This window comes from Leopardus geoffroyi, chromosome C1 (genome assembly GCF_018350155.1).
Source record: "Leopardus geoffroyi isolate Oge1 chromosome C1, O.geoffroyi_Oge1_pat1.0, whole genome shotgun sequence".
Classification (NCBI taxonomy): domain Eukaryota; kingdom Metazoa; phylum Chordata; class Mammalia; order Carnivora; family Felidae; genus Leopardus; species Leopardus geoffroyi.
Window position 1 is genome coordinate 40,641,107 of NC_059328.1, and position 24,554 is coordinate 40,665,660.

General features: G+C 34.7%; 1 protein-coding gene across 3 annotated transcripts in view; it reads right to left on the reverse strand.

The window, feature by feature from the left end:
* Nucleotides 1-24,554, reverse strand: part of FAF1 (Fas associated factor 1) — a 518,332-nt gene that overhangs the window by 325,924 nt on the left and 167,854 nt on the right. The window lies entirely within an intron of this gene.

Genomic DNA, 24,554 nt, shown 5'->3' on the forward strand with positions numbered 1-24,554 from the left:
AGAAAGAAATTATCCCATTTGCAATTGCACCAAAAACAGTAAGACACCTAGAAATAAATATAACTGAAGAGATAAAAGATCTGTACTCTGAAAAGTAGAGAACACTTATGAAAGAAATTGGAGAGGACACAAAGAAATGGAAAAGCATTCCATTCTCATGGATTGGAAGAACATTGTTAAAATGTCTATACTAATATAGAAAATATTCCTCTGGAGACTCTACTAACTGTATGTTCAACAGAGTCTCTTTCCTCTGGCAGGAAGGAATTTAATAGTCTCCTAACCCCAGGAATTGTTCAACTCAGCCTGTGATATTCAGATTACTATTCAGCCAAAGATTTGAGGGCAGCACAATCCAGATTTCTGGAGTTTTCTCTACATAGCTCTCTTTTCTCTCGTATTCTGCCCAAAACATTCCAGTCATCTCAGCACCATGGATCTCCCAGCTCTTCTTTTCATGTCAACAAGACTGTCAGGTTCTGCTTGGGTTCCCTTTCTGTAAATAATCGTCTAGGAAACTTCTCCAAGGCAGAAATCAGAGGGAACTATAGAGCTCACCTTATTTGTTTCCCTTTTCTCAGCGATCATAGACCTATTACGTTGCCTGTTGTCCAATACCTAAAGACAGTTATTTCATATATTTTGTCCAGTTTTATAGGTGTTTTCAGCAGGCCCACACCAATTATTCTTCTAGGGGCAAAAATAGAAATTCTTATAATTTTTATTTCTTGAAGTTATTGCCAACAAAAATCCCAATGTTTTCCGAAGTTTGAAACAGTTTCAGAAAAACTAACCAATCAGGGGTACCTGGGTGGCTCAGTTGGTTGAGTGTCCGACTCTTGATCTGAGCTCAGGTCATATCATGATCTCATGGTTCATAGGATCAAACCCCATACAGGGCTCCACACTGACAGTGTGGAGCCTCCTAGGGATTCTCCCTCTCTCTCTGCTCCTCCCCTGCTTGTGCTCTCTCTCACTAAATAAATAAACTTAAAAAAAAGTAAATCAACAAAAAAAGAAAAACTAACCATCAGAGATGTAGCTCATGAAAGTATAGTCAGCTATTGTTAGACACACTGATTCTATTTTACATGATAATGCCTACCTTTACATTGTAAATTATGTTTTATATTTATGTGGTTTTATATTAACATGAACCATAAAGTAGTTCATCTAACAATTTATTCTATGCATTAATAAGGATATTACAAACATTGCTCTGCCTTTGCTTTTTTTTGTTTTAACAGCAACATTTATTTTTTTAAAATTTCTTTTTTAACGTTTATTTATTTTTGAGACAGAGAGAGACAGAGCGTGAACAGGGGAGGGGCAGAGAGAGAGGGAGACACAGAATCTGAAACAGGCTCCAGGCTCTGAGCCGTCAGCACAACGCCCGACGCGGGGCTTGAACTCACAGACCGTGAAATCATGACCTGAGCTGAAGTCGGATGCTTAACCAACCGAGCCACCCAGGCGCTCCGACAGCAACATTTCTTTAGAACTTTCCAATTTTTAATGACAAGAAAGCTAAAAAGAAAAAGGAAAGAAAAAAAGACTACTTCAAACCTTCATCAGCAATTACTCTAAACAGAAAGCTCCTTTAGACTGATACACTACAATATACTGAAAACAGATTTATAAACACTTTCTTTATCTGCCATTTAAATGCCTAACAGACATTTTATACAGTTTTTATCTTCCTTCAAATACCCAAGTTTTAACAAATACACTGTGTATAGAATTTATTACCTTCTTTCAAGTTCATTTGGAAGGAATATGTAGTATTAAACCTTTATATTTGTAAAGGCAACTAAATACGAGGAGAAGAAAAAGGATTCTATCAATATAAAACAAATGACTATTAATACATTCCAATTATTTCCTTTCACAGAGGAAAATGTGTAGTGAAAGTTGGATACTGGGACTGTATTAATAACTTCCATATGGAATTAGGCACATTGTTGCAATGTTATAATCACTAGGATGAGAAGCATTACCCCAGTTCTGTCACTGGGTAACTATCATTAAGGCAAATTATAAGCCCTCTCTGGGTCTCAAATTCCACATTAATTTTAAAAAACCTATGAATACATTTCATATTAATGATGCCTGTAATGCCAGCTGCTGCCATTTTTTAATTTAAAAAATGCCAGCACAAGTTGGCGCCAAAAAGTTAAAACTGCCCCCAAAAGAAAAATGATAGCCTATCTCAGTAGAAACAATAAAGAAATCAAACCTATAATCTAGAAGAAACAAAATGTACAATAAATATCGCATGGATTTTTCCCCCAAGTACAATCCTCAAAACTGAATTTTCCACCCTTTGTCCCATTAACATTTTTGCAAGTCAGAAATACTTTAGTGCTCCCAATCATTTCCTTATTTCGAACATTATAACCTACCAGTCCCTACAAATACTTGTTTTAACTATGACAGCTATTCTTTTGAGAAAAACCAGATTAAGATTCTGTATCAGAAGAAGTATATTAGACTTTTAAGGTTGGAAAGAACCCATCTCAGAGGCTGTGTAAAACCACTCTGAAGTATGACTTATCCAAGAACAAGTAAGACTTTAACAGCAAAGACTACAAGGCAATGCTGCATTGTTTCTCCCTCTATACCACAGATTCTGACCTCACAGGTTCAAAGGTGCAGCTCTTGCATAACCTGCTGCTCAAACATATAAATTTAAATTTAAATTTAAAAAGATCACTAACATAACACCTATAGTTATCAAAAGAATCATAAATATATGGATATTTAGAGGTTCTGAGACAAAAGGATTCCAGAAAATACTACTCATTTTTACATGGTTATTTACAGTGCGTCACTGGGTCCTACAAGAACTTGAGATTACACCCAACAATGCATACATACACTCTATCAGACTACTCTAAAAGCTAATATTTGTGTCTGTGAAATTAAAAGTCTTAAGTCATTTTTTTCCCCAAACATCAATGTTCCCCTGAAAGTTGAAAGAAACCTAAAGATTATATTTAATAGGTAAGAAAGTATTGAAAATAACTTTTTAGAGGGGAGCGCCTGGGTGGCTCAGTTGGTGGAACATCCAACTTGAGCTCAGGTCACAATCTCATGGTTCATGAGTTCGAGCCCTGCATCAAGCTTGCTGCTGTCAGCGCAGAGCCCACTGCAGATCCTCTATCCCCATCTCTCTCTGCCCCTCCCCTGCTCATGCTCACTCTCTCTCTCAAAAATGAGTAACCTTTAAAAAAATAAACAAAATAACTTTTTAGGGAGCAAAGGTTCGGGTCATTTATGAAGCATACTGGTCAATAAAGATTATCAAATAATTTTCATTAGTGGCTATTTTCTATTTACCTCTTTGCTTCTCGTATTGTAGGTCCTTTGCCCAAATAAAAACACTCTGTGCTTGCCATTCATATAACAAAATTGTTTTAAGATCTAAAATCTCATATCAATGTCACATCTACTCTGTGTAAAGCATTAAGTTTAGCACTCTGAAGAATACAAAAACTGAATATTAAGTCAGGATGGAAAGGGCTTCCCAATTACAAACATAAAGGGAAAAACTATGAAAAAAAAGTCCAATACATATTGTCAAAATAAAAATCTTCCTTATCCCCAAAAGCACAAAATAAAAATGTAAATTGGGAAAATATCTTCAAAACAGATAATGAATAAAAGGATAATCTCATTTATATAAAAAGTTCTTATAAAGTTTTTAAGTCAATAGAAACATAATCTCACATGTAAGAGAACCACTAAACCTAGTGAAGTATTAACTCATTAGTTAGAGTAAAAGAAAAGTGAATTGAAAACAAAAGATATCATCTATTGCCAAACTGGCAAAGCACTTTGTTTCTTTTTTTTATTGTGGAAATATATTCATACCATAAAATGCACCACTCTAACCATTTTAAGGTGTGCAGTTCAATGGCATTAAGTACTTTCACATTGTGTAACCATCATTCCTATCCATCTCCAGAACTTACTCATCACCCCACACTGTAACTCTGTACCCATTAAACAATACCTCCTTATTCCCACCTCCCCCAGCTCCTGGTAACCACTAATCTACATGCTACAATTTGACTATCATCAGTACCTTCTATAAGGGGAATAATACATATTTGTCCTTTTGTGTCTGGCTTATTTCATTTAGCATAATGTCTTCAACTGTCATCCATGTTGTAGCATACTGCAGAATTTCATTCCTTTTTCAGGCTGAATAATATTCTATTGTGTGTATATATACATATATATATGTATACACCACATTTTGCTTATCCATTTTCAGCTGATAGCTTCTTGGAATGTTTCTACTTTTTGTTCTATTTTTCTGTAAATGTACTTACTTTCAATACTTTTGGGTATATACTCAAGAAGTAGGATTGGTGGATTACATGAGAATTCTAGGTTTAATTTTTCAAGGAGCACCACATTGTTTCCCCAGTAGCTGCACAATTTTATACCCCTACCAGCAATGAACAAGTATTCCAATTTCTCCAGATCCTCACCAAATCTTAACACTTCCTGTTGTTTAGATGATAGTAATCTTGATGGGTGTGAAGTGGTATCTCATTTTGGATTTGATTTGCATTTTCCTCATAATTCATGATGTTCATCATATTTTCATGTGCTTGGCCATCTATATATTTTCTTGGGAGAAATATCTACTCAAGTCCTCTGCCCAATTTTTAAACAACTTATTTTTTATTGAGATATAATTGATATATAACATTGTATAATTTTAAGGTGTATGTATATATGTTGATTTGACACACTTCTATATTGCAATTTGATTACCGTTGTAACAACTCTATCACGTCACAATTATTTCTTTTTTGTGGCGGGAACAATTTTAATTGGATTCTTTGGATTTTTTTTTGTGGGGAAGTTGCAGGAGTTTTTTATATATTCTGGATACTAATCCCTTATCAGATATATGATTTGCAGGTATTTTCTACCAGTCTGTAGGTTGCCTTTTTATTCTGTGAATAGAATCTTTGATGCACAAAAGTTTTTAATTTTGATGAAGTCCAGTTCACTTACTTTTTTTCTTTTGTTCCTATGCTTTTGGTACCATATACAAGAAATCATTGCCAAACCCAATGACATGAAGCTTTTCCCTTATATTTTGTTATAAGATTTTTCAAGTTTGAGCTCTTATGTTTAGGTCTTTGAGGTTTTTCTGGTTTTTGTTTTTTTAAATATCACAAACTGTTGGCAAGAGTATAAATTAGTATACTATAGATGGCAATTTAAAATAATAAGACTTCACTGAAGAGTAATTTGGTAGAATATGCCAAAAACTAAAAAAATGGGTGTGCCCTCTCATGCAGAATTACACCACTAGGCATCTATATTAAGAAAAATAATCATTGAGGTTCAACAAAGTTCACTGCAGAATATTATAGTGAAAGATCAAGAAGGGAGGGGAGCTCAAAATAACCAGCAAAAGGGAAATGATCCACTAAATCATAGTATGGATTTTAAAAACTATGTACTTCAAGAGTATTTTCTTTTTGAGAGAGTGAATGTGCACAATCAGGGGAGAGGGAGAGAGGAAGAGAGGGAGAGAATCTTAAGCAGGCTCCATGCCCAGCATAGAGCCTGACATGGGGGCTCAATCCCAGGACCATGAGATCATAACCTGAGTCAAAATCAAGAGTCAGACGCTTAACTGACTGAGTCACCTAGGTGCCCCAAATATTTTAAAATACAGAAAATGATCATGATATAATACAAGTGAAAAAAACAGATTATGGGGTGCCTGAGTGGCATGGTTGGTTAAGGTCCAACTTCAGCTCAGGTCATGATCTCGAGCCCCACATCTGGCTCGCTGCTGTCACCCTGTCAGCACACAGCCCGCTTTGGATCCTCTGCCCCCATCTCTCTGCCCCTCCCCTGCTTGTGCTCTCACAGAAAATATTTTTTTTAAGTAAATAGCAAATTATAAAGCATTAAATAGAGTCTATCTCAAGTCTGCAAAATATAAATTTATACAACAGATGTAGAATGAAAATGGAAATAAATGCAGCAAAATGTTAACTGCAGTTAAAAGTAGAACAGCTGACCATTTTACTTTTTTCATATTTTGTCTATTTCATATATTTTCTACAGTGAATACTGGAACAGGAATGGACTGGACATGAGATATTTATAAACAGAGGGAGGCAATTTCTATGCCAGGACTCAAGAAAGAAAGTGTGGAGGCACCTGGAGGGCTGAGTTGGTTAAGTTCAGTAACTGAATCTTCAGTTCAGGGCATGATCTGACAGTTCGTGAGTTTGAGCCCTGCATTAGGCTCTCTGCTGACCGCACAGAACTTACTTCAGATATATTGTCTCTCTTTCTCTTTCTCTTTCTCTTTCTCTTTCTCTCTCTCTCTCTCTCTCTCTCTCTCTCTCCCTCTCCCTCTCCCTCTCCCTCTCCCTCTCCCTCTCCCTCTCCCCTTCTCGGCCTCTTCCCTACTCTCTCTCTCCTAAAAATAATCAGTAAATTTAAAAAAGAAAGAAAGGGCAAACAAAGCAATTAATATCTATTGAAAGGCTTTCTTCTAAGTACCAAGATGGTAACCATGTATATTGATTACCAAGGGGAACTTGTTACAGATTTTAAGCAAGAAAATCTAGCAAAGAATTGAATGGCAAACAGAAAAGATGAAAACCTATTGGCACCGGATATTAAAATAACAAGACAAGAAATAGTAAATGAAAGTATACACTGCCTATGCTGAAAATGGAAAAGGTGATGCATAAGACAGTAATCTGTGAAATAGACTCTGTTTTTCAAGATGTAGTTCTTGAATCAATTTCATCAGAATCACCTATGTTGTTTGTTTTTTTAAAATGCAGATTTGCAGTCTCTACTCCATTACAGAATTAGAATCTAAATCTATGGGATTCAGCCCAGGACTTACATTTAATTAGCCCCCCAACTCACTCTGTAGGTGACTTTTATGCACACAAAATTAGAAAGACTCCTTTGAAGTTCAGCAACTTGTACAGTCTGAGAATGAGAGGGATGGAGGAACAGAAGAAATGGCTTAGTTTTCAAGCATGTTGGTAACCAGCTCCATGTTGCTATGGGCTCTCCATGTTTTGTGGCAAACAACATGGATACTTCATTCTAGTTTAACTTAACAAAGACTTTTGCCTAAAGGTACCTTTCTGTCATACTACCCAACTGCTTAATTTGTCCTCTTGAGACTGTATTTTATTAATCTCTGAAGCTGCTTACATTAAGAGCTTAAAACATTTTAATTCCACACCTATCCTTAAGAGACTAGAAGAGCACCTGGCACATACATAGTAGGCAACCAATGAAATGAGAAATGGGTGCTTCTAAGGAAAAGAAAGCTGTAGGGCTAGAGAGGTAGGATAAGATCAGAGAGAAAAGGGTGTACATATATGCTAAACCAATGAGCTTGAACTTATCCTAAAAGGGTGCAGTTTGAAGAAATGAGATTTGGCAAATGTATACTCTTGTGAAACAACCACTTCAATCAAAATAAAGAACTTTTCCATGACCATGAAAGTTCACCCATATTTCCCCCATTTGTGGTCATTACCTCCCCTATCCCTAACTCCTGGCAACCACTGATCTGATTTCATTCACTAGTTTTGCCTTTCCAGGACATTATATAAATGAAATTATATAGATTCCTTTTGGCCTGGTTCCTTTCACTTAGCATAATATTTTGAGATTCATTCACTGTTACCTGCATTGGTAGTTTGTCACTTGTTATTGCGAGGAAGTATTTTTCTTTTTTTTTTTTTTTAATAGAATTTATTGTCAAATTGGCTAACCTACAGTGTGTACAGTGTGCTCTTGGTTTTGGGGGTAGATTCCTGTGATTCATTACTTACATACAACACCCAGTGCTCATCCCAACAAGTGTCCTCCTCAATGCCATTACCCATTTTCCCCCTCTCTCCTGCCCTCCCCCAATCAACCCTCAGTTTGTTCTCTGTATTTTAGAGTCTTTCATGGTTTGCCTCCCTCTCTCTCTTTTGTAACTATTTTTTTCTCCTTCCTTTCCCCATGGTCTTCTGTTAAGTTTCTCAAGTTCCACATATGAGTGAAAACATGATACCTGTCTTTCTCTGACTTATTTCACTTAGCATAATACCTTCCAGTTCCATCCACATTGCTGCCAATGGCAGGATTTCATTCTTTCTCATTGCCAAGTAGTATTCCATTGTATATATAAATCGTATCTTCTTTATCCATTCATCAGTTGATGGACATTTAGGCTCTTTCCATAATTTGGCTACTGTTGAAAGTGCTGCTATAAACATTGGGGTGCAAGTGCCCCTATGAATCAGCACTCCTGTATCCTTTGGATAAATTCCTAGTAGTGTTATTGCTGGGTCCTAGGATAGTTCCATTTTTAGTTCTTTGATGAACCTCCACAGTTTTCCAAAGTGGCTGTACCAGTTTACATTCCCACCAACAGTGCAAAAGGGTTCCTGTTTCTCCACATCCTTGCCAGCATCTGTTGTTTCCTGATTTGTTCATTTTAGCCACTCTGACCGGTGTGAGGTGGTATCTGTGTGATTTTGATTTGTATTTCTCTGATGATGATGTTGAGCATCTTTTCATGTGTCTGTTGGCCATCTGGATGTCTTCTTTGGAAAAATGTCTATTCATGTCTTCTGCCCATTTCTTCACTGGATTATTTGTTTCTTGGGTGTTGAGTTTGGTAAGTTCATTACAGATTTTGGATACTAACCCTTTATCAGATATGTCATTTGCAAATATCTTTTCCCATTCCATCAGTTGCCTTTCAGTTTTGTTGACTGTTTCCTTTGCAGTGGAGAAGTTTTTATCTTGATGAGGTCCCAATAGTTCATTTTTGCTTTTAATTCCCTTGTCTTTGGGGATGTGTCGAGCAAGAAACTGCTGCGGCTGAGGTCAAAGAGGCTGTTGCCTGCTTTCTCCTCTAGGGTTTTGATGGTCCTGTCTCACATTAAGCTTTCATCCATTTTGAGTTTATTTTTGTGTATGGTATAGGAAAGTGGTCTAGTTTCATCCTTCTGCATGTTGCTGTCCAGTTCTCCCAGCACCATTTGCTAAAGAGACGGTCTTTTTTCCATTGGATATTCTTTCCTGCTATGTCAAAGATTAGTTGGCCATACATTTGTGGGTCCAATTCTGTGTTCTCTATTCTATTCCATTGGTCTATGTGTCTGTTGTTGTGCCAGTACCATACTGTCTTGATGATTACAGCTTTGTAGTAGAGGCTAAAGTCTGGGATTGTGAGGCCTCCCACTTTTGTTTTCTTTTTCAATATTACTTTGGCTATTCAGGGTCTTTTGTAGTTCCATACAAATTTTAGGATTGTTTGTTCTAGCTTTGAGAAGAATGCCCGTGCAATTTTGATTGGGACTGCACTGAATGTGTAGATTGCTTTGGGTAGTATTGACATTTTAACAATATTTATTCTTTCAACCCATGAGCATGTAATGTTTTTCCATTTCTTTGTGTCTTCTTCAATTTCCTTCATAAGTTTTCTATAGTTTTCAGCATACAGATCTTTTACATCTTTGGTTGGGTTTATTCCTAGGTATTTTATGGTTCTTGGTGGCTAGGAAGTATTTCATTACATGGTTGTACCACAGTTGTTTATCCACTCATATTTCAAATTTTCTTTTATAGTTTTAAAGTCTGTACTTTTTGTTTCCTATTTGGGGAAGAAATGGACAAACTCTGCCTAACCCAAACTCAAAATTTTCTTTTTCAAATTCTATAGTTTCAGCTCTTACACTTAGGTTTGTGAATTATTTGGGGCTAATTTTAGTAGGTGGTGTAAGGGCTAAGATGCTGCTGTTTTACTGTTGCTTCCTCCTGTTGTTGTTGTTGTTGTTGTTGTTGTTGTTGTTGTTGTTGTTTTGGCATTTCAGATATCCAACAGTGCCAACTGCATTTGTTGAGAAGATTTACAGAGTTGAATTAACTTGGCAAGTTGTAAAATACTGAGCAGGTAAACGTGAGGTCTATTTCTGGACTCTCTATTCTATCCCGATGACCTATTTGTCTTTCTTTGCTGATACTACACTGTCACATTTACTATCTTAAAATCAGTCTTAAAATGATGTGGCATGGAGCCATCCAAGTTTCTTCTTTTTCAAAATTCTTTTAACCATTTACACCATTTGCATTTTAATATAAATATTAGAATTAACTCATCAATATCTTTTTTATTAAAAAAACTGGAATTTTTATTGTAATTACACAGATTTTACAGATCAATGTGAGGAAAATGACATTTTAACAATTTGAGTCTTATAATTCATGAATATGATATTTATAATTCATGAACATGATATATCTCTCCATTTATTTAGTTCTTTTTCTCAGCAATATTTCATGCTTTTCAGTGTAAGGCCTTGAGTATATTTTGCTAAATTTATCCCTTTTTAAAAATGGTATTGTAAAAAGTACTTTTAAAAATTTTCTTTCCAAATTGTTCACTGCAGTGTAAAGAAATATAATTGATTTTTGTATATGTATATCAACACATATGTATCATGTATCTTTGTGTCATGTGACTATGCTAAATTCAATTATTATTTCTAGTAGCTTTTTTTGTAGATTCTTGGGGGCTACTTGATTATCCTGTCATTTTTGAATGAAAATGAGGCTTTGAATGACAATGTTGAACAGAAGTGGTACGAGTGAACATCCCTGCCTTATTCTCAACTTTAGGGTGAAAAGATTCAATCTGTCATCATTAGGTATGTTAGGTGTAGGATTTAAATAAATGTCCTTTATCAGGTTGAGGAGTCTACTTTTATTTCTAATTTTGGAGTTTTGTTTTTTTTTTTCAAATGGACATTGAATTTTGTTAAATGTTTTTTCTGTATCTGTTGATATGATCATATGGGTTTTTATGAAATTTTTTCTTTTTTTTATACTTATTTATTTTTGAGAGAGAGAGAAAGAGAGAGAGCACGAGGGAGGGAGGGGCAGAGAGAGAAGGAGACACAGAATCTAAAGCAGGCTCCAGGCTCTGAGCTGTCTGCACACAGCCCAATGTGGGGCTCAAACTCACAAAGATCATGACCTAAACCAAAGCTGGATGCTTAACCAACTTAGCCACCCAGGCACCCCGAAATTTTTTTCCATCACAGGAGTGGCATGATTGTATTTATACATTTTTTGAGAGATCACTCGTCATTAAGTTGCAAATTATTCCTTATAAATCAGTTACATCTATATAGATTACTAGACTGTAAGTGCTTTTGTTGTTGTTGAGAGAGAGAAAGAGAGAGAGAGAGAGATAGCAAGTACAAGTAGGAGAGGAGCAGAGGAAGAGAGAGAGAGAATTCTGTGTTGTTAGCACAGAACCTGACGTGGGGCTCAATCCCACAACTGTGAGATCATGATCCAATCTGAGGGTCAGCCAGGCACCCCTAGACTGTAAGTTCTATGAAGACAAATACCATGCTTGTTTTCTTCTCCATTCTATATCTAGGCTTGAATACAGTGCCTGAATTAGAGTAGAAAATATTTACTGAGGGAATAAACAAATGTGGAAACAAATGCAAATAGAACAAGAAGAACTATGAAGAATCAGCTAAAATTGAAAAAGACTAGAGGAAGAGAAAATAATTATTAGGAGGCTATCTGATTGAGGGTTGGTATTTCCACAACAGAACACTTAAGGGGCAAAAGATTAGGAATTTTCCAATTAGGAAAAACAAACAGACAAAACTTTCAAGTTTTCTACATGCCTAAGAATCCTGGAGAATTTCTTGTTGATGCTAGTCTATATAGGGTTTGAATTACTGTAATGACCAAGCCAAGAAATGAAAGCTACGCAATTTGCTCTGTTTTTCTAGGGTTATCACATATCCTTGGATTAACCTAAATCTTTGTATTTGTGGACAAAGAGTTAAATAAACTATGGCTGTCTCTTTGGACCTCACCAAACTAGAACCTATTTACCAAGTGTATAAAGGACTTTCCAAACCAAACCTGTTAATAGGATAGTCTAATATCCTCTAATGGCATAAATGACTAAAGGGGAGGGAGGGAGAGCAGTAGAGGGAAGAGGATGAGCTCAAAAGTACAAAAATACCAAAATGCACTAAGTTTTTACAAGAGATTAGTTGGTTGACAGAGAGGTAATAACTAGCAATGCCATAAATCTTCCTATTGCTTTCTCTAGACTTCAGACTACTAAGATGGCAAACAAGTTGGCCTTAGAAATGGTCTGAACTAATCAGAAATTCAAGCTTATAGGAACTGGGACTGTAGAAAAGGAAGTATTTTGCAAGAAAATACTGCAACTAAAAGAAGAGGGACAGGGCAAGATATTTTTAACCTAAAAGTTTTAGTATTAGGCCAGTGCTCATCCCCTTATTCCACATTCAACAAATATGTAATTAATGCTTACTATTGCCAAACAGCAAGTATAATATAAAAACAAGAAGAAATCATGCCTGTCTTTAAAGAACTCACAGTTTAACAGAAAGACAGGCCTGTTGAGAAACTGTGAAATAACTGGTTTACAAAAATAGAGAGAATAAGCAGAGGGTAGGAAGTAATACCAATCAACACCTCACTGTGAGACTCTGATGAAACATCATTAAAAAGTGGTTCCAGAAATTAATACAGATTACACTAATAGGAATGACATGGCTCAATCAAGGAAGAGGAAAGATCAACTGTGATCTCTCAACCCAAAGTGGACACTAATTTGAGTGTCACATTGTACAAGCAAAATGACCTCCTAAAATTAACCATGCTTCTAAAATGGAAAAGTATCTGAAAGTGAGGCCTCAGAAAATACAACAACAACTATCATCTATAGTATGCATTTTTCAGTTTTATTATGATATTAATTGATATATTAGTTGAAGGTATGTAACATAATGATTTGCTATTATGTATACTGCAAAATGATTAGCACAACATAGTTAGTCTTTTTCTTGTGATGACAACTTTTTAAGAGCTACTCTCTTGGCAAATTTCAAATATAAATACAGCATTGTTAACTATAGTCCCCATACTTTATACATTATCCCCATACAATATGTATTTTAATTTCCATACAACTTTGTGCAATGGTTAAATGAACTAAAGATGTTTAGCCTGAAAAAATGGAGTAAAAACAGTACTGTTTTTAATAGTTGAAGAATTATTAAGGGAGAAAATACATTTACCTTGTAAGCTCCATCTGTAAAAGGAAAGTGAGGTCAAAGGAATGTTTCTGAAAGCAACACTACATTATATGTTAACTAACTTAAATTTAAATAAAATCTTGTAGTGGGGGTGCACCTGGGTGGCTCAGTTGGTTAAGGGTGTGATGCTTGATTTTGGCTCAGGTCATGATCTCACAGTTGGTAAATTCAAGGACCGCATCAGCATCTTTGCTAATACTGCAGAGCCAGCTTGGGAGTCTCCCTTTCTCTCTGCCCCTCCCCTGCTCATGACCTCTCTGTCTCTCTGTCTCTCTCTCTATCTCTCAAGAATAAATAAATATTAAAAATAATTAAATTTTGAAAAGATAAATAGAAAAAAGAAAAAAGGAATGCAGCTTATAGGTGGCAACTCAAAATAAGGAAAAAGAAACACATGCAACTGATACCTCTTTTTTTGCATGTGGTTGGTATATAAAATGTTTATATTTATAAAACTTTAGACAGAGTTACTGAACAAATGAATTAATGCCTTAAAATTAACAAGCATTTCCATTGCTAAATGTATTTAAACACACAGTAGGTGACCCTAAGACAAAAATGTGGAAAAGACTGCTTAATTTGTGGCCATACAGACTAGACAATTTTTACAGATCCCTCCACACTCATTAATCTCCATAAACCAGTAAGTTGCTCATTCTCTTTTCTCAGTTCTCACATCTATAAAATGGGGATACAGGCTCTGGCTGTCTCAAGGTAATGTGAAAATAAGTAAGTCAAGGAGTATAAAAGGACAGAGGCAGGGACTAAGGTAGGATCAGGGGAGGGAAGGGCAGCATAAATTTGTCACTGGTGGAAAGGGAGCGAGGTTCTCCTGAAGTGAACTGTTCAACTAACTGAAGACCACAACCCCAACTCTATGCTAAAGACCGCATATTCCTCATTATTCCTCCAGACACATTATCATTCCTGCTTCTGTACTTTCCTTGCCTAGAATAAACTTACTTCCCCCGCCTAATGTGTCCACATAACAAATTTTGATTCATATTTCTTAATTCGGTCCTTCTCTGAAATCTTTCCTGACCACCCTCACAACCCTATCTATCCTCTTCCCATATCTCCAAGACACCAGCTAAAACTGAATATTCCTTTTCAATATCCTCATAGCACAATCTACATTCATAATAGAAATTGCTTTATTGGGAAGATCATGAGTTCTAGATTCAGTCTAAGATTGAATTCATGACTTAGGAATTCTCTGATCTTCAGTTTATTCATCTTTGAAACAGGGATAACAATGACTGCTTCACAGTATTGTTCAACTGTTGTATAGGAACCAAGTACACTAAGCATAGTGGCTGTTGTACAATAGGTAATGTGAGCATATGTACATGCGTGTGTGTGTGAATAAATGAATGAGTGAATGAATGGATAGATGCCCTTTATTTCCATGTCTACTTCCCCCTCTTTATAGATATATAATATAGATATATAACATGGAGTCCTCTGGGATAATGACTCCCTTATTTTATGCACAGTCTGAAAACAGCATAACATTAAGTAAGCCCAAAGTAATCAACAAACATTTATAATAAAATGATCCATTCTGATTAAACAAAAATCTTTTGGAATTTATGTCCTAATATTCAGCACTAATTGCTAAATATGAGACCTTGAGAAAGTAAAGTGCTATTTACTATTACAGCCATTACTGTGTGTTTTATTCCTTTAAACAGGAAAAAAAGTCATCTTAGAGTCTTTCAAAGGAAGATGATACAGAATTATCAGAGGGAGAAGAGACTGAAAGATAAATGGCACAAAATAAGATGCTAGAAAACATAAGTCTATGCTTCTTATCTTCATTGCTTTGCTTTGAACAAAATATGACATGAGTGATAAAAGTAGTTGAGGGAAAAATAATTTTAAATAAAGCTTAAAGACGCTTTATAAAATGGCAACTTTAAACTCTATACCAAACTGCTAACAGCAGGGACATAAGAATGAGAGAGAGGAAAAATATTCGTTTCTTTTTTATATACTTCTCTATTAAAATATTTTTTTTACTGAATAGAAGTTTTAGAAATGTGAAACTAGGTAAAAGAAACATTTCTAATGCATAAATGAAAATAAACTATGTACACGATGGCCCAGTGTGAGATGCTGCCTATTTATATATTAAAATAATTTTATAATTTGGGGAGTGTACAATTGTTGGCATAGAGGCAACAAATATCAGTTTGAAGACAGACCAAAGAACAGTGTGATTAATGTACGAAATTTGCAGACACCTCCCTCCCCCAAAGTACAAGCTATGATTAGTCCTCATCATTTCATGCTCACAACATTTGTGTAAGACAAATATGATTGCTACTTTCTTTCCACATGCATTAATAACAATAAAAAATAACCACTTATACAGTGTTTATTATTCATAAAGAGTGGCTGAGCACACAGGGTAAAGGCATATGCCAAAAATTACATGGTTAATCTGAGTTACAGAGTCAAAGACTGGAAACTAAATTCACAGATTCAAGAAAAAAACTGGTTTGAAATATCCTAAACTACTTTTTCAAGCTCAAAATGCACTTGCTAAATGTTAACTCTTTACATACTCAATCTTATTCATTTAAACTCAAATGCTATCCAACATAATAAAAGTAGTTTCAGGAAAGTAGATTAAAAACAGAAAAGAAAATGAGGCAAATGGTTAAACTAATTACAGACCTATTTTTCTATTTTCCATTCCAGAAATGAAACTAAGGCTCTGCTGAATAGGCCCAGCAAAAGTAAATTTTCTGGGAGCACTGATTCAACAAACTTTATTGAACAAATACCTGTATGTTAGGTTAAATCCTGTACTAATCTGCTATACATAAAACGAGACAATAATTCCCACCCTCAAGATCACACCATTTCACACTAGATAGTAGTTTACAGAAGAACCAATGCTTTAAAATAATTCTTTAAATTTATTCAAAATAAGAAAACCCAGAAAGATTTTGTAACAAAACTGTAGAAACAAATAAATAAATAACACACTAAAAAATATTAACAAGCTGATACAATTACCACTAGGTGTCAGTCTGATATAAAGTTGTCAGCTGCCTTTAGGCTTGCTTTTATACATTGTTGAGTCTTCCTGGTAATAACCCGGAAAACTGCATCTTATTTACCATTTCTTTGCATTTTAACATTTATGCATACACGGAAAATTAGGATTTATACAATTCCTTAATAACAGTAAGTTGGTCCATATTTTTAAGTTTTCCTGTGGTATTTTAATATACATACAAATACATACATATGCTCATATATTGAGCCATTTATTTTCTCAACAGACTACTCTGTGCTAACCATTGTGCTTGGAGAATTTAGAGAAGAATAAGACCTAGTCTCTGAATAGTTTGAGAAGTTAATAGTCACAAGGGAAACTTGAAAAGAGTAAGATATTTTAAAATCCATTTTGCAAGTATATATATTTTATGGTATCATACAAGATGAATCAACTACTATGTCCACGCAAATTAGGAAAGGCTTCATAAAGAAGAGATAGTTACATGGAATATTAAAAGGTGAGTATGGATTTCCTAGAAAAACTAAAACAAGGAAGGGCAAATCAAACAGAATATAGGAAATAAGAAACCACTGAAAGATGTATAAGAAGATTTATGTTCTAGAAAAATCATTATAGGGCAACTATGTAAAATATAGACTAGAGGAATAAAGGTAACAGACGTGATAAAAATAAAGGAAGGATTCAAGTGATATCACTGTAAAACTAATACAACTTAATCAGTCAAATGCAGTGAAAGAAGAAAAAAATCTTCCATTAAGTTCAAAACATCCCTGCATACAACTTCCACAGTGATGCACATCAACAAACTTAATGAACACAGAGAAGATGTGCGACATGATTCTTTGACTGGCATGCAATTCATAATAAAAGAATAACCATAATCCAAAACAAATTTAAAAAACTGGAATAGTTAGAAGAAGCAGGAGGTGTGTATTGCACAATAACAATATGTGATATATAATTTATTTTGAGTCATATTTTATTTACAATATATTTGTAACTATCTTAATTGTACTTCTGTTTAAACAGAATGATTATTTGACTGTTTCCACTCTACCATACTTGGTCACAAGTCCGTTTTTATTTATATTTATTTATTTATTTATTTATTTATTTATTTATTTTAATTTTTTTTTTTTTTCAACGTTTATTTATTTTTGGGACAGAGAGAGACAGAGCATGAACGGGGGAGGGGCAGAGAGAGAGGGAGACACAGAATCGGAAACAGGCTCCAGGCTCTGAGCCATCAGCCCATAGCCTGACGCGGGGCTCGAACTCACGGACCGCGAGATCGTGACCTGGCTGAAGTCGGACGCTTAACCGACTGCGCCACCCAGGCGCCCCACAAGTCCGTTTTTAAAAGTGAATTATAAAGCCAACAGTTTTAACAAATGTGATCTCTGGAAATTCTATCATATGTTTTTGTAACAAAACTTTAACACAGTTTCATAGATTATTCTTCAAATTAAGATAGAATTAAAGTGTAACATTAACATATCCAGACAAGATCCAGACAAGCCAGCATTTCTGATCACCATCTTTGAAATAAGTAGGGATATCACTCCCAGTGAGAGAACCAATGAAAAGGGTGGTTCAAGTGATCAAAATATCCTTTTACTTCCAACATATACCAAGTATTCCATCAACCAAAAAAAATCAGGTCATTTTCAAATGAGAGTGTTAACTACTCAGCCACATGCTACATAAGAGCAGTTAAAATTTATTTAATAAAGGACTTCTTTACAGTTTTTTTAACAGATAAAACACAGATAATATTAAGTAAAAGTGTGATATGGTACTGAGTTCTTTCCCCTATAATAAATACATTCATCACTAAACTAAGAAAGTAAAAGCCTAGTAAAAAACCCTACATAAGGAGTTTCCTACTAATACACCATGGATACCTTACCAATATTACTGAAAATCTATAGGAACAATAAGGAGGGTCAATTCTGACAAATTTCTATTGTAAAAATAAATAAAACTATTTTGCAAATATCAATAAATGGGCCTTTGGCATTTTAAAACTATAAATTCATTTTAAATATCAAAAACCTAGAAACTTACTTAAAAAAAAAAAAAAAAAAAGAACCAAACAGACACCTGGGTAGCTCAGTAATTGAACATCCGACTCTTAGTTTCAGTTCAGGTTATGATCTCACAGTCGTGAGATCAAGTCCCATGTCAGATTCTCTTTCTTCCTCTCTCTCTGTCCCACTCCCTGCTCGTGCATGCATATGTGCACAAACTCTCTCAAAATAAATAAATAAGCTTTTTAAAAAACATATTTTGGAGCTGAAGAATATAATAACTGAATTGAAAAAGTCATTAAAAGGGCACAATAGACTTGATCAACCAGAAAAAAAAAATATGTGAACTTGAAGACAAGTCATTTGAAATTATCCAGTCAGAAGAGAAACAAGAAAAATGAAAAGAGAAAGAATGAAAAAAGCCTAGACAACTTATGGGAAACCATTAAAGGAGCAACACAGGCATTTATGAGAGTTGTAGAAAATAAGACAAAGGGTCAGAAGGCTTATTTGAAGAAATAATGGCTGAAAAATTCCCAAATCTGGGGAAGGAAACAGACTTGCAGATTCATGAAGCACAAAGGATCCAAAAAATAATAAATCCTAAAAATTTCATACCAAAAAACATTAAAATCAAATTGTCAAATTAAAGGACAAAAAGGAATCTGAAGGCAGCAAGTGAAAAAAGCTCATCACATAAAGGGAGCTGCCCCCAGTATCAGCAGATTTCTCAACTGAAACTTTGCAGGACAGAAGGGAAGAGAATAATATATTAAAAGTGTTGAAAGAAAAAAACTGCCAAAAAAGAATACTGTATTTCCAGTAAAACTGTTCTTCATATAATAAAGAGAAATAATGACTTTTCCCAGCTAAAAGCTGAGAAAGTTCAACAGTAGACCTGCCTTATGAGAAATGCTAAAGAGAGTACTCCAGTTGTAACAAAAGTATACCAGATAGCAACACAGGAGAATAAAGCTCACTGTTAATGGTAAATATATAGACACTACAAAACACTCTACACAAGTACAGAATATTGTAATAATGGTGATTAATAACTTATTCTGGTATAGAAGTTAAAAGAAAAAGTATACAAAATATAACTATAAAATGTTAATGGTACTTAACATGCAAAGATATAATTTGTGACATCGATAACAAAGGGAGGGAATAAAGAGTAGGTTTATGTATGACTTACCAGGTTAAAATAGATTATCAAAAATAGAAGATGTCTTATGTAAGCTCCATGATAACTACAAAGAAAACAACTACAGAAGATGCAAAGAAAACAGCTACAGAAGATACACAAAAGAAAATGGGGACAGGATCAAAGCATGATACTACAAAAAAAAAAAAAATCGGGGCGCCTGGGTGGCCCAGTCGGTTAAGCGTCCGACTTCGGCTCAGGTCATGATCTCGCGGTCTGTGAGTTCGAGCCCCGCGTCGGGCTCTGTGCTGACAGCTCAGAGCCTGGAGCCTGTTTCAGATTCTGTGTCTCCCTCTCTCTCTCGTCCTCCCCCGTTCATGCTCTGTCTCTCTCTGTCTCAAAAATAAATAAACGTTAAAAAAAAAATCAACAAACAAAAAGGAAGACAGCAAGAGAGAGAAAGACAGAACAAAAGCTACAAGACAGAAAGGATATAATCAACAAAATGGCAACAGTTAAGTCCTCCCCTATCAGTAATTAGTTTAAATGTAAACAACCAAAAGACATAGGCTAGCTGGATTAAAAAAACAAAATTCAACTACATGGTATCTATAAGAGACTCACTTGAGATTCATGGACACAGAGAATGAGCGTGAAAGGATGGAAAAAAATTCTATGCAAATGGTAACCAAAAAAGAGCATTGTGACCACACTTACATCAGACTAAATAGACTTTAAGTCAAAAACTGTCACAAGAGAGATAAGACATTATATAATGATAAAAGAGTCAATTCACATACAGTAAGATGTAACAATTATACACATATGCTCTCAACATCAAAGCACCCGATATATACGAAACAAACAATGACAGAGCTGAGGGGAGAAATACACAACCACAATAATAGTAGGGGATTTCAATAATGGATACAATTTCTACACACAAGGTCAATAAGGAAACACAGGACTTCAACACTAGACCAAATGGACCTAACAGACGTATACAAAACATTACACTGAACAGCAGCAAAATTCCAAGCACACGTGGAGCATTCTTCAGGGTAGGTGACATGTCAGGTTATAAATGAATCTTAATAAATGTAAGAAGAAAGAAGCAGAAGGAAAACTGCTATTGATTTTTAGTTTCATTATACTGTAATAGGAAAACATTCTCGGTACGATTTCAATCTTCTTATATCTGTTAAGACTTGTTTGTGACCTAACAGCATATCTATCTTGGAAAATTCACAGATGTATAGAAATAACTTAGGCCTGAACAACCAAAAGAGCAAAGAAAAAAATCGTTAAGAGAAATTAGAAAATATCTTGAGACAAACGAAAACAAAAACACGACATACCAAAACTTTAGGGATGCAGGAAATGCCTACATTAAAAAAGAACAAATATCTAATACACAACTTAATTTTACACCTCAAGTAACTATAAAAACAGAAACAAGCTAAGCCCAAAGTTAGAAGAAGGGAGGAAATAATAAAGATTAGAGCAAAGATGAAAAGAGAATAGAAAAACAATTTTAAAAAAATCAGCAAAACTAAGAGTTGAGGCTTGAAAAGATCAAGAAAAAAATGGACAAACTTTTACCCTAAACTAAGAAAAAAAAGAAAGACTCAAGTAAAACCAGAAAGGAAAAAGTAGACATTACAACTGATGCTGCAGAGATAAATACAGAGACTACTATAAATAATTATATGCCAACAAATGGGATAGCCTAGTAAAATGGGTAAATTCATAGAAACATATCAACTACAAAGACTGAATCACAAAGAAATAGAAAATCCAAACAAATCTATAACTAGTAAAGAATAATCAGTAATTTAAAAAATCAGTAACTAGTAAAGAGTAATCAAAAAAAAAAAAAAATCAAAATCAGGGCACCTGGGTGGTTCAGTCAGTTAAGTGTCCTACTTCGGCTCAGGTCATGATCCACAGCTTGGGGGTTCAAGCTCCACGTTGGACTCTGTGCTGACAGCTCAGAGCCTGGAGCCTGCTTCAGATTCTGTGTCTCCATCTCTCTCTGCCCCTCCCCTAATTTCTCTCTCTCTCTCTCTCTCTCTCTCTCTCTCTCTCTCTCTCTCCCTCCCTCCCTCCCTCCCTCTCTCCCTCTCTCCCTCTCTTTGCCCCTTTCCTGCTTGCTCTCTCTCTCTCTCTCTCTCTCAAAAATAAACATTAAAAGAAAAAAATTAATCAAAATCAGTAATCAAAAACCAACAAAGAAAAATTCAGCACCAGATGGTTTCATTGGAGAATTCTACCAAACATCTGAAGAAAAATTAACCTCACTCTTCAAACTCATCCCAAAAATTAAGGCAGAGAGAATGCTTCTGAATTCATTTTATGAAGCCAACATTACCCTGATGCCAAAGCCAAACAAAGACACTACAAAAACAAGAACAAAAACATCCTCTACAAAATATTAGAAAACCAAATTCAACAGCACATTAGAAAGATCATACACCATAACCAAATGAAATTTATGCATGCGATACAAGGATGGTTCGACATATGGAAATCAATGTGATATATACCATATTAATGAAATGAAGAGAAAAATATTACACAATCATCTTAAAATATGCAGAAAAAGCATTTGACAAAATTCTCCAACATTTCATGATAAAAATAAACTGAAACAGAAGAAAATTATTGCAACATAATAAAGGCCATATATGAAACATCCACAGCTAATATCATACTGAATGGTGAAAACTAAAAACTTTTCCTCTAAAGATCATGAACAATTCAAGAATGCCTACTGTTGCCACTTCTATACCACACAGTATCTGAAGTCCTAGCCAGAATGATTAGACAATAAAAAGAAATAAAAGGGATCCAAATCAGAAAGCAAGAAATAGAATTATCTATGTTTCCAGATGATATTATATGTAGAACACCCTAAAGATCCTATTAAAAAAAAAAAAAAACCGGCTAGACCTAATAAACAAATTTGGCAATGTTGCAGGAATACAAAATTTACATACAAAAACTAGTTATATTTCATACACTAACAACAAATAATCTAATAAGGAAACTAATAAAACTATCTCATTTACAGTAGCATCAAAAAGAATAACATACACAGGAATAAATTTAGCCAAAGAGACAAAAGACTTGCACAATGAAAACTACAAAACAATGCTAAAAGAAAGTAAAGACGAAACAAATGAAAAGACATCACATGTTCATGGATTGAAAGACTTATTAATATTGTTAAAATAACCATACTACTCATAGCAACCTACAGATTCAATGTGATCCCTAACAAAATCCCAATGGCATTTTTGCAGACATTTTTGCAGAAAACAATGTTAAAATTCATATGGAACCACAAAGGACCCTATGTAGCCAAAACAATCTTGAGAAAGAAGAATAAAGCTGGGGGTCTTATATTTCCTGACTTCAAAACATTTTACAAAGTAATCAAGACAGTATGGTACTGGCCTAGAGAAAAACATATTGACCAATGGAACAGGTAGCAACCCCAGAAATTAATCTATACATATATGTCAAATGATTTGACAAGAGTGCCAAGTCTACACAATCGGGAAAGGATAGTCTCTTTAACAAACAGTGTAGGGAAAACTGGATATCCATGTGTGAAAGAGTGAAATTGGACCTTTATCTTATTCCATGCACAAAAACTAACTCAAAATGGGGAGGTAGGCAGGCATGGGCTAGTGGGTAAGGAGTATTAAGGAGGGCACACGTTGTGTTGAGCATTCGCTATTATATGTAAATGATGAACCACTAAATTCTACTCCTGAAACCAATATTACACTAGATGTTAACTAACTAGAATTTAAATAAAATTAAAAAAAAAAAAACAAACCATAGACTTAAACATAAGATCTGAAACTATAAGACTCATAGAAGAAAATATAAAGCAAAAGCTTCATTAACATTGGTCTTGGCAATGATTTCATGGATATAACACAGAAGCATAGACAACAAAAGTAAAAATAGACAAATGGGACTAGATTAAAAAAACTGTGCAGCAAAGGAAACAATGAGTATAAATATAAAGGCAACCTACAAAACTGGAGAAAATATTTCTAAAGCATATATCTGATAAGGGGCTAATATTCAAAATATATAAAGAAATCCTACAATCCAACAGCAAAAAAGTAATAACCTGATTTAAAGATGGGCAAAGGCCTTGAATAGGTATTTCTCCAAAGAAAACATACAAATTACCAACAGGTATATGAGAAGATGTTCAACATCACTAATCACCATGGAAATCCAAACCCAAACCACAATGAGATATCACTTCATACCTGTTAAGATGGCCATTATAAAACAAAAACAAAGCAGAAAATAGCAAGTGTTGGCAAGGATATGGAGAAATTGGAACCCTTGTTCATTATGGGAGTGTAAAATGGTGTGGCCATTATGGAAAAAGTAACAATGGTGGAGCCATTATGATAAAAGTATGAACATTCCTCAGAAAATTAAAAATAGAACCACACATGATCCAGCAATCCCACTTTTGGGTATTTATCCAAAAGAATTAAAAGCAAAATCTTGAGAGATATTTGCAATCTCTTGTAGCATTATTCACAATATCCAAGAGGCGAAAACAACCTAAATGTCCACAGATGGGCAAATGGATAAAGAAAATGTGGAATATACATACAATGGAATATTCTTCATCATTAAAAAAAGAAGAAAATCCTGTAATTTGCTACAATATAGATGAAACTTGAGGATATCATACTAAGTGAAATGAGCCAGACACAGAAAGACAAATACTGTATGATTCCACTTCTAGAACAGATTTAAAGTATTCAAAGTAATCTAAGCAGAAAGTTGAATGATGGTTGCCAGGGGCTGGTAGAAGGGGAAAATGGGGAGTTGCTAGTCAATGGATACCAAGTTTCAATTATACAAGATGAAAAAGTTCTGCTTTCTCAAGATATGCTGTACAACAATGTACATATAGTTAACAAAACTATATTGTACATTTAAAAATTTAAGAGGATAGATATATTATGCACTTTCCTTTACCACAATTTAGGAGCAGGGGAAGGAATCTATAGGAGAATACTGGGGGGCATGGGAATGAGTATGGGAAGAAATAGATGGACTAGGAAAAAAATCTGGGCAGAAGAAGGTATGTGTACAAAGGATCTAATAACCTATTCAAGGAACTG